Below are 12,154 nucleotides of genomic sequence, written 5' to 3' on the forward strand. Positions count from 1 at the left end.
AATGGACAGCGATGTACCATCAATGGGATTCTTCCATGGATTAATGTTGGAGGCAAAGAAAGTAATTTCTCAGAGGTTTGATAATGATGAGAGCCGCTTCAAAGAAGTCTGGGATATCATTGATAGAAGATGGGACAACAAGCTCAAGACTCCACTACACCTAGCTGGGTACTATTTGAACCCCTACTACTATTACCCAAATAAGTCAGAGATTGTGAAAGATATGGATCATTTGCAGCAGGTGTGATTTCTTGTATTACAAAGATGGTGGCTGGTGATGAAGAAACCCAAGACAAGATAATTGAAGAACTCGACCTGTATCAAAATCAGCAAGGGAGTTTTGGAAGTGAAATTGCCACAAGGCAGCGAAAGAACAAGTATTTCAATCCAGGTGATGTTGCTGAATCGCTTCACCTCCTATTCATGCTCAGCCATCATTTTGAAAACTCTTTGCCACATTCTGTTCAATAGTGTTGCTTGTGGGATACCATTTTTAAAAGATTTGCTTGTAAGCATAGCATTTGTTTCAGATATATTGCTTGGAGTCATAGCATGTGTTGGAACAAGGAGTGGATATGTTAATCTATGTACAAAATAGCAGCAGGATGGAACTGTTGTAGTTGAAAGTCTAGGTTGTGGAGGTCTTATATTCTTGCTGCAGAATTGAGCCATTCTAATTCAGCCTGGTGTGAACCACACAGTAGTGTCAACTGAATACTTCTTTCATAGTGATTTTTTTAACCTTTTGACATCTATCAGCCTGGTGTGAACCACTTGAGTATGTCAATTGAATGCTTCTTTCATGTTGAAGTTGATGTTGTGGGGAGGGAGGGACCCTAGCCATACGACCCTGATACTATACGACACCTCCTGGTTCCAATGGCTCTTCATTGCACTACTGGAATCGCGCGATTTGCCTAGTGCCGCAGACACTAGGCAAAGGCCCAGAAACACTAGGCAAATAGTTTGCCTAGTGTCACACTAGGCAAACAAGGGTCGACAGAGACGGACTAGGCAAAGAGCACTTTGCCGAGTGTCAAACCTCGGACACTCGGCAAAGTGTTTGCCTAGTGTCAAGGACACCACTCGGCAAAAGTATTCCACTGACGGTGGAAATTGTAACGGACGTTTTGCCTAGTGTCGGAGGTCTGACACTCGGCAAAGTATGCAAGGTTTGCCTAGTGCCAGACGTCCGACACTAGGCAAACATGTCAAGCTTTGCCTAGTGTCAGGCCACCTACACTAGGCAAATATGCCAAGCTTTGCCTAGTGTCAGGCCTCCGACACTAGGCAAACCGCCTACTTTGCCTAGTGTCAGTTTCCTGACACTAGGCAAAGTCTGTTCCCAGGGGTGCCACGTGTGGCCCCTTTGCCTAGTGTCAGACCCCTGACACTAGGCAAAGTAACCAGAAGCTGAATTTTTTTTTTGATTATTCCATTTGCGACACAAATATAAATCATATTCAAACACCACAAATATATCACATGAATCATAAATAAGAACCACATGTTCACATATATCACATGTTCATACCAAAAGTCCAAATGTGCCACAAGTTCACAAGTTCATAAGTGCACAACCAAATTTCTTAACAAAGTTCACAACAAGCTGATCACGACGATTGTCAAGGGTGAAGAGGCCCGTGGTTTGATGCTCCAGGCGACCCTTCCACTTGATTCGGCTCAAGCTGTGGTGCCGGTGACGCTCCAATCTGTGAAGCCGGCGACCCTTCCACTTGATTCGGCTCAAGCTGTGGTGCTGGCGACGCTCCAATCTGTGAAGCCGGCGACCCTCCAATTTGATTCGATGCCACGCCCGATTGATGCTGAAAAAAATGAAAAGGATACCGTCAATAAAAAATTTCGGCAGAACCTCCCCTGCACGGAGAGGTTTCCAAACCCTGCAAGAAAACAAACGGCACGATGACCGTCAAGAACATACATATCAATACACCGCCACCAACACCACCACCACCCGAACACCACAACTGCCACCACCACACCACAACAACAACCGCCGTCACCACCAACACCATATTGTATGTTTGAGATTGCATATTTTTTCTAGTGTGCCCTATGTCAGGTTGGAACATAATAAGTAATATATTGGTACTCACAGGAGTAGCTGCCTGAGGAAGTGGCAAGACTAGGCTAGCTAGCATGGTCCGCCCCATAGCGGCACCAAGAGTGGACACGAACCCCACCAGCTCCTCTATCCTCTGTCGTTGGGCCTCCAGCACTTCTCCAATATTGTTTACCCACCAATTCTTATTTGCACTGCCCTACAGCCCTTCCTGAAAACCATGAAAAAGAAACGTTCAATCAAATGGTGATTCAGAGAACTTAATAGATAGCACTGCAAAGACAAGACAATGTAACACTACTGATTTGTTAATTACAACACAAAAAACTATTAATTCCTGTAAAGAAATCTTACGCATCTATTCAATAGTCAGGCTGCTATTTCATCAAAAACAGAAATAAATGTAACTCACCCATACACGGAAGATACATTGTCATAGCCAATGCAGCTAGAGAAATACATGATTTGCCAAGGGAGAATCAGCTTTGAATTATGGTGGCAAAAAGAGACATACCAGTTGAAGTAGAAACCAGCAAACTTTGAGTTTTCTGAAATCTCAATTTCCACCCTTGCTTTTCTGGATGCCTGCTCAAAAATATATGCTACTGTTACTACCTACTATACTATAAAAAATGCCCAGCATGCTTTTAAAATTATCAAACTTCTTGTTTAGCAAACAGGAGGTTAGAACCTATAATACTCACTCAAAACTCTGGATGTAATTGGTTAGATAAGACAGTAATAGCAGCAGCAAACTAGCATGTATCAATCCAATCTAGGACAGAAAAATTAGGGAATTCATACTTGTCACCCTCACAAAGCAAATGACCTTTCAATATGAACTCCTGCTACTAGCACAGTAATAGGCTTTCTGTTTTAGTTTAGAAAAACTCAGTTGTCGTTTATAGCAAAGAAGAAATACCTGTCCTTTCTTCTAACATAAACCATCAAAGAAATTATAGGAACTGAATCACTCATAAATAAATGGCAGCCTCTGAAATATTTAGTAAGCTAAACCTATTGAGAAAAGTTTAGTATTTTAAACTGATCGAAAGGGAACACACAAGGCAGGAACTCAGAATTTATGACTGCAGGAACATATAATAACAGTTACAGAAATACTAGAAAATGTATTAAAAATAAAAAGTTCTAGGAGTACTGCAGGGCATATTGTTATTGAAGAATGCTTTTATGTACAGCAGGAACAATGTCAGGTCGGTTTCTATTCATGAGCTTGCCAAAATCATACAAAAGGAACCTTCACTGCACTTCACTTTGTAAACCTACAATAAAGAGACGGTCAGATGCGTATACAAAGGTTACAGAAGATCACTTGCACATGACATTCACAGATAACCAGAAACAGAGAAGTGTGTGCATGTTAGAGAAGAAAAATGAAGCTTTGGACTACTTTTTAAAGGGAACATCAATAGATATGGAGATCACACATTGAACGTTGGAATAAATAAGAAATAATCATACTTCAAGTGTCATACATAGGAATATTCTAATAATCAACATGTACAGAAACCTTCAGGAGTTCTATTGTTCTGCTACTGTACTGAAAACCATGACAAGCAAACAGCTAAGCTGAAGTCAAAAGGTTTTAAACTAAACTGATAGCTAAAAGAATAAGTAAATGGTAAAACTATTACTAACTAGCATGCATGTGTGGCTGAAAGTGACAATTACCTTCACTGTTGCATTCCAAATAAGAGTTACTGAAAGTAACATGCTGCAGTTTAGCAAATTTGAGAATAGAGCCAAACTCTGTAGTTGTAGAGCTGATCACGGTTGAGAAAGTAGATAGCTACAGCTGTTGTTATAGAATAGCTTTTGCTGTTGATATGAAAATCAAGGCTGCCAGCTGTTGGAACAAATTGATGCTCACTACCGATGGGCTGACCTGCGGCACAGAAATAAATTCAGAGCAAAAGCCAGGCATGCACTAGAGAGGAAACAGCAGAGTTAGCTGTCGACAGAAAAATCAACAACAGTTGCTGCCCTTTTCTGCTGCAATAGAGTCAGAGATCTAACATAACCAAGAAATCAAGATCAGCTCAAGCTGCAGGTGATGGTTTGCACCGAACAGCAGCAAGTTATCATGCTGTTGCTATCTGCTATACGTTAAAAAACACACATTTCAGAATATTGTTTATTCTAAGTTCTATAGACTGATGTGTTTGGTTTTGGTTTCAGGTGACAATGAACATATCTGACGGACCAGCACTTGGCTGCATCTTACAAACAAAACTAAATGGCTGCTGTTTGAAAGAACAAGTTTCAAGTGAATTAAAAAAAGAAGAATTCAGAACCTGATCTTACAACAGTACCCCGTTTCAGTAGTCCTTTTCTCAGCCAAAGAAATAAGATCATCACACTCATCCTGTTACCAAGGGAAAGGCATAATTATTCGACCACTTTTTTTTTTCAGGCAAAAAAGCTAAATAATGAATTAGTGAGCCAATGTTCCGCAAACTACTTAGTAATGACAAGCTACTTCAGAACAGCCACCACTTTTTTAGGTATTTCATAGCTGTGCACCTTTTTCCCACTCCTGACTACAAAACAGCCAACAACATTCTGTTCAAATGTGCTGTGATGCCAATATTTTGGCTGTCTGGAAAATAACTTCTCATTTTAAAAGGAAAAAAACCAAGTGAAATTTTCGACCGTGCCGCAACTCATGTATTAGGGAATGGAAAATTGTTGATAGTTTTTTTTCTAGTTGTTTCCTATAGTGCCTTTATTGTTTTATTTTTCCCTGACTGAATTGCTTTAGGTGACTGAATGTGCTGTAAGTGAGATCAGGCCTAGCAAGAGCTCGGTGATATCCTGTCCATGCCACCATTTCCCAACTCCTAGCTAAGTTGTAGGATCAAATTTGCCTAATAATTCAGAAGAGAGGAGCCGAAAGCCACACAGATCTAGTACCAGTACCTGAGAAAAAAAAACAGAAGACATTGATTTATTGGGTACCTCGCTCGTCGCCTCCATGACATGGACCTGTGCAGAGAAGAGAGGATGCCGCGAGAGAGAGGGGGAGTGGGAGGAAGGGGACGGGAGGAGCTTGCCTTGCTGGATGCCGGGAACGCTATGGTAGCGGCATCCGCGCCTCGCCGTGACATCGCCTATAATCCCCAGGGGCGGAGCAGGGGCGACCAGCAGCGACGAGGCACCGCTGGGAGCTGGGGGCCTGCGCACGTTGCCGGGACGGCGCAGGGGCCTTGCGCAGGGGCCTGGCCACGGGCCGCCCGGCGGCCAAAGCCTTCCCGCCGAGCAGGCCGGGCTGGGGGCGCCGGCGGCCGCGCGGCAGCGCCCTGGCGGACCGGCCGGGCGAGGACCCCGCGCGCGGCGGACAGCAATGGAGGGCGGGCGGCGGCCGGAATGGAGGGAGGGCGGGGCGCCCCAGCTGCCGGGTAGGCGGCGGGCGAACGCTGGCGGCGGGCGGGCGGCTTCCGGCGGCGCGGGCGGGCGGCTTCCGGCGGCGGGCGGGCGGGCGAAATTTTTTTCGCTGAAAGAGCTCGCGCGCTCTGGGCCTGGGGTTCGGGTTCGGGTGAAAGAATAAGTTAAGTGTTGAATATCCGGCTTTGCCTAGTGTCTAGGATCTAAGAGCATCTCCAATCGTTATGCATTTGGAGCTATGCATTTTGGGCAATTGGAGCACCCCCAAATGAAAATGGCAAGGCTATATTCGGGTGTTCTCCAACCGTTATGCAAAATGCATAGTCCAACATGTGTTTTTTTTTCCGGAAATATCTTTTTCTCGGCAATCATTCCCGCGCCGCAAATTTTTTCCGCGCCAAACAACGCCCCATTCCCGCGCCAAACATCGTCGAAGGAGGTCGTGTCGCCGCCGTCGCGTTGAACCAGGTCGCGATGAGGTGATTCCATTCAGGTCGCGTTGAACCAGCTCGTGTCGCCGCCGTCGCGTACGAAGTGCGATCAACACCATCGCCGTACGTCACTTCCAGGTCACAGCTGCTTGTATTGTGCCAGTTCGTCACTTCGCCGTACGTCACACCATCGCCGTACGTCCCTTCCCCTTCACCATCAGCTCGCGATCGCCGCCAGTTCGTCGTCAAGGCAAGGTACTGGCGAATTTCTTGAAGCCAACATGGGATCCAGGGTACTTCGTCCTATCGAAGAACCTGGCGAAGGAGGACGCGATCGTATCGAGCGCGCGAACCTGGCGAAGGAGTACGCGATCCTTGGCGTCGCGAGCTGCTGTTGAAATCGCGATATCTGGTGGCGGTGCGAAGGGAGCCGCGCGAAGGGAAAGAAAAAAGCCCGCGAGGAGGAACCGAGAAGCCCGAGATGTCTATTTGCATAGCCGGACTACTTTGGCATATATGCCAAGTTTCCCCCTCCAAATGCATAGCTATGTAAAATGCAAAGTCCAAATGCATAACGATTGGAGGGGTTTTTTTTGGAGTTTTATGCATTTTGGTAAATGCCAAGCCCAAATGCATAATGATTGGAGATGCTCTAACACTAGGCAAAAAAAAATTCAGCTGCAAAATTTATTTATAAAAATAGAGTAAATACCTGGTACACCTCACTGTTGGGTTTTTTCGAAGTGTCTCCGGTAGTACCGGTTGTAAGTACCGGTACTTCCGGTCTTCACAAAACAGTGGAAAAATAACCTAGCGGTACTACAGTTGTGCTGGTTTTTGGCCTAGCGGTAGTACCGGTCTTCTACTGGTAGTACCGACCAAGTCAAGTAGTACCGGTCTTCTACTGATTTGCCTAATGTCCTAGATCTGACACTGAGTAAATATGAATGTTTTTGAACTATGAATTTTTTTTAAATAAAAAAACACTCAAACAATATAAACTGAAAATTAACTTTGCCGAGTGTCGATAACCCAACACTAGGCAAACACTATAAAAAATAAGTTTGCCTAGTGTCTTCCATGAGACACTAGGCAAAGAGGCCAGTTTACCTAGTGTCTAGCTGGCACACTAGACAAACTTATTTATTTTTTTTAATTTTGGTCTTCAAACTTTCTATCGAGCCTCCCTACATAAAATGAGACTACATGTTGAAAGTTGGCACAATTTTATGAAATTTTGCTATATTTCTTTAGTTTATTTAATTTCTTTGAATTTTTTCGACAAATGCAAATTTGAACTGCAAGTGTGTCGAATAATGGCAATTCATGAATGCAAAAATGATATTCATGTTAGTAAGTGTTAGTTGAGGCCGTATCCAGAAAAAGACCAAAAATTTCACACATCTTCACGTCGAGACATGACCACGAACTTGCGAGCAAATAGTTTTTAAATTCTATTAAATGAAAACGGAGTCTGAAATTCATGAAACTTGTCGACAAGTCAAGATATCGCATGCGGGTGCCATGATAAAAATTTAAAAAGATTTCGAGCACATCGTCACGTATAATGCTTAGAAACCCTAACATCATACGTGACGATGTGCTCGAAATCTTTTTAAATTTTTATCATAGCACCCGCATGCGATATCTTGACTTGTCGACAAGTTTCATGAATTTCAGACTCCGTTTTCATTTAATAGAATTTAAAAACTATTTGCTCGCAAGTTCGTGGTCATGTCTCGACGTGAAGATGTGTGAAATTTTTGGTCTTTTTCTGGATATGGCCTCAACTAACACTTACTAACATGAATATCATTTTTGCATTCATGAATTGCCATTATTCGTCACACTTGCAGTTCAAATTTGCATTTGTCGAAAAAATTCAAAGAAATTAAATAAACTAAAGAAATATAGCAAAATTTCATAAAATTGTGCCAACTTTCAACATGTTGGTCAAGGTACAGTAGGAAAGCTACAGAAAAAAAATTGGAAGCTAAAATCAAAAAAAGAAAAAATATTTTGCCTAGTGTCTCTGTAAGACACTAGGCAAACTGGCCAGTTTGCCTAGTGTCGTCCGGAGACACTAGGGAAAGTTCTAATTTTGCCGAGTGTTAACGGAAGACACTCGGCAAAATGGTAACGGTGGTTGCCCTCCGGCAACCTTTGCCGAGTGTGATGGTATGCCTAGCATTGACACTAGGCAAAATGGTCATTTACCGAGTGGATTTCTTTGCCTAGTGTCGACACTCGGCAAATCGTTATTTTGCCTAGTGCCTTTGTTTTGCCGAGTGCTCCGGGGTCTAACACTCGGCAAACAAGCTCTTTGCCTAGTGTCCGATGATTGACACTAGGCAAACCATTAAACACTAGGTAAATCTCGGTTTCCCAGTAGTGTTGCCATGCACTTGCGGGAACCAGAAGCGGTATACTGGGGTGGTGCTGGCTGCGGATGGTATTAATTAACCATGTCAAAGATCTTTCAAGCAAAGGAAAATGAGTAGTCCATTACAACTAACAAAGTTGATTGATGTCCATTTGTAGACATCAGCATTTTGAAACAGAATTGCAATGGCACAGCATGGTTTTATCGAACTTTCTGGCACATAAAAAAAACTTGAGGCTCTTGATCAGAACCAAAAGGAAAAAAACATACACAAAAAACTTGTATATGAGTCAAATTTGGTTTTGATATTGCATTAGTCATAGTTTCTGTGCCACGTGTGTTGCTGCTGATTAGGACAGGAAGTTTTCTAGCTCAAGCATTGTCTATCCTCCACTACAGTAAGGATCCTTGTTTTAGACTGGAAAAAAATCTTGAGTCTGATTCTTCTAATAGTTTGGTGTCCCTATAGTCCCATTGTCTGTACATGTATTTGGTAGACTACTTATTTACAATTAGGTGACTGCAAGCAATAGGCTTAAAGCCATTGCACATTTGCACCTCAATAGCTTTAATTATCTGTACATAGAAAGCACTTAACTCTAGCTGCTACCTGAGGTATCCTCCACCCCACAGTCGGCAGCACCCCCACAACCTTGCCACTCCAAACACCAACCGCTACCACAATCGGACTAGCCTACCACCACTGGCTCTTTCTAGGCCCACCAGACTTCAGTGAAGCCCCAACTTGAACCATAACAGTGCTGGAGAGTGCGAATTGTGACACTGTATTACAAAGATGGTGGCTGTTCAAATTCTAACTTGTTTAATGTTTATGTAGCAAAATGGTGGCTGCACCATGGCACAAGCACACCAAATCTTAGGAAATTGGCAGCAAGGATTCTGAGTCTGATCTGCAGCTCCTCAGCTTGTGAGAGGAGCTGGTCAGTATTTGAATAGGTAAAAAGAAAATTATGACATGCACTTTGTGTGCATGCTATCTTTTTTGAATTTTAATGTTTGTTCATGGAATTTAAATCTGACCTGCAGCCTTGTCTTCACTACTTGACTCGTAGGTTCATACAAAGAAGCGCAATAGGCTACTTCATGAAAGGATGAGAGATCTTGTATTTGTTAAATTTAATTCTAAGTTAAGGAATAAGAGAGAGAAGAAGGATAGAGATCCTTTGGAGAAAGAAGTAGATGATGTTGTGGCAGATGATGATAATGAATTCATTACTGGTATTACGCCTTTGCCAAGTGAAATGGAACAACAACAATGTGCACAAGAATCACATAAGCACACACCACAACAAGCACAACCACAAGCTAAAAGGAAAAGGCATGTGCACCCTAAGAAGAGGAAAGTCAGGAGCCTGCAGTCTTTGATGAGAAATGGCCCAGTGCAGCCTGAAGCTCCATCATCCGATTCAGAAGATTGTGCTGATGGTACTCTAATGCAGACTACTGACTCTGATAAGTCTTCCTCTCCCTATGTCTCTGAGTCTGATTAGTGAGACTAGAAGAAATGAAGATTGCAATATTGCCTCGTATTAGTAATTTAGTATCCACTGTCTGATTGCAATATTGCCTTGTCTGATTAAGTGATTAGTGAGACTAGAACTCTTGATGACCTTTTGTGTTGTACTGTTAGCTTTATTCAACTGGTTATGTATCAACTATCAACTGGTTATTGCCTTGTCTGTTAGTTTTAAATGGCCCAGTGCAGCCTGTTGTAATGTACCCCTTTCAATCAGTAATGGTTATGAAGTTATGCCAATGTCATGTTTTTTTTTTCATTTTTTTTGCAAAAAACAGCTAAATGGTATAGCTGCAGCTATCTCCCGCTATAGCTGTGCTTAGCTGCTGAGAAGGTCAGCAGCTAAGAGGCTTAGCCGGCTATTTAAAACATTGATACGTACGCAGCACCTTCAATCTATTTGGCTGGGAACGCTTATATTCATTTCAACTTGTAGTACTTCCGATTTTGTATGGCAGTTGCACCGGCCGATAGATGCACGCGGCTACATCCCATCCAATGGATGCTTCTGTTGGTCAGATGTTATCAAAACGAAATTCTACTGTCTACCATCTACTCCTACCTAATGTGGTGGGCCGCACAGCGCACATACGTACGTATATATACGAAATCCCACTGTTAGTATATTAAATAAAGTATTTAGAACCATCAAGGTCACCCACACAATTGCGCAGTCAGAGTGTGTTATATATATGGCTAAGCTTGGTATGAGAGCTCATATCATCTTTTACAATTCACTTCTGATCCCGCTTTGCATATCAATATAGCTCCATTGACGTCCATTTTCGTCACCGGATAATCTCATATTGAATTACATTTATTTTTCTATTATATTCATATATCAAAAGATAATTTGATTGCAATTTGCGTCCTTCTAGAGATCACATGGACCAGTTCTACTCTGGGTTCCCAGTTCTTTAAAGGCCTGATTTGGGCAGCTTCTGCAGCCAAGGTGGGCTTTAGGTGGAAAATAGGAGATGGTAAGAAAGTTAAGTTTTGGGAGGATAATTGGCTAGGTACGTCTAGTCTTGCTATCCAATACGTACTGGGAGGTTTATATTTTGGTCAATGAAGGCTGCAACCATGGCTACTCATTGAGATGGGGAGAACCTTAAATGTACTTTTAGGAGATCTGTAGATGAAAGGCTTTTGAATCTTTGGTTAGAGGTGGTTCAATTAGCTTTTGTCACACCCCAAAATTCCTATTTTGGGTTGTGAACAGAAAACACTAAATAAAATGAAGGATTTTAATATTTAGATAAAATTTGCCAATAATAGTTTAAATTTCCGTATAGTTTTATTAAACAAAATGGTGCTTTTCAAACATTTCTGAATTAATTTTACGGGCTTTTGTTGATGTGGTGCTTGCCTGTTGTTTGAGTTTTGTGCTTTTGAGTGTCCTAAGTTTTCAAAACACGTTTCGACATCGTCCAATCCTTCTCGGAAATTTTCCAGATTTTTCTGGAACTGTTTCCCATTTTTCCTAGAGCAAAACCCAATTTTTGGATGCTCTAAAATCCCTTTTCATCTCTCAATCTATCTCTCAAAGCTTTTCTTTCTCTTTTTGGAATTTTAGAAATATTTTTCAGGGATTTAAAACAATTTCAGCTTTTTTCTGAAATTGTGTTTTAATTAAAAATGATTTTCTAAAATCCCGAAATTAGGAAAAATGCCTCATTTTCCCGACCTCAAACCCTAACACTATATACATGCCGGTGTTCTACTCGACGTGCTAGTTCCAGATCTGGAAATCTCATCCCAAGCCGCCACTCGTAACTGTCTACATCTAGCGCCGAAGTTTGCACGGCGAACTTTTCCGGCAAACGTTCCAGGTCGTCCAGAGCAGGCGCCGCTGGCAGCATCAGCCGCGACGCGCCCACACTCGGTCGAGGCCGGTTCCTCCAGCTCTTGTTGGCCTTTGCTTCAATTTCCTGGCCAACAACCACCTCGCGGCCTGGTGCAATCTCCGCTCCTGTGTCGAGGCACCGGCCACTGGGCAAGGGACTGCAAGCGGCCACGCTCGCCGTCACATTCTGACCGCTCTCCGAGCAAGGCTCCACGCCAACGAGCCCAACAACCATGTCCCAACTTTCACCGTCGTACCCCCTCCGGGCGCTCGTGCTCCATGGGACGGAAGACCTCGGTGCCGCCTGTGTGCAGACGCCCTCAGGCCTCGCTGAGAGATGAACGCCGGCCCCCATCTCCTCAACCACCGACCCTGTCGCCGCCATCGTCGCCCGTGCTTGGTGATGCGGCACGACACCCTCTTGCTGAGATAGTCGTCATTGTTGCATTTGCATCTTGTAATCATGTCA

At 43.1% G+C, this 12,154-nt stretch overlaps 1 long non-coding RNA gene and 1 pseudogene across 2 annotated transcripts; one reads left to right on the plus strand and one right to left on the minus strand.

Moving 5' to 3' along the window:
• The first annotated feature begins 1 nt into the window (after position 1).
• LOC136504339 (uncharacterized) lies at positions 2-9,818 on the plus strand (annotated as a pseudogene).
• On the minus strand, positions 1,496-5,615 carry LOC136505175 (uncharacterized). 2 transcript variants are annotated; one of them, XR_010771120.1, is made up of 6 exons: positions 5,158-5,615; positions 4,399-4,469; positions 3,776-3,989; positions 2,598-3,366; positions 2,118-2,294; positions 1,496-1,826 (listed from the first exon to the last, which is right to left on the minus strand). It is a non-coding gene; the product is annotated as an uncharacterized lncRNA (long non-coding RNA). The 2 variants fall into 2 exon arrangements; XR_010771119.1 differs by having other exon boundaries at positions 2,598-3,989.
• Positions 9,819-12,154: the final 2,336 nt, after the last annotated feature.

This window comes from Miscanthus floridulus, chromosome 14 (genome assembly GCF_019320115.1).
Source record: "Miscanthus floridulus cultivar M001 chromosome 14, ASM1932011v1, whole genome shotgun sequence".
In the NCBI taxonomy this organism is placed as follows: Eukaryota; Viridiplantae; Streptophyta; class Magnoliopsida; order Poales; family Poaceae; genus Miscanthus; species Miscanthus floridulus.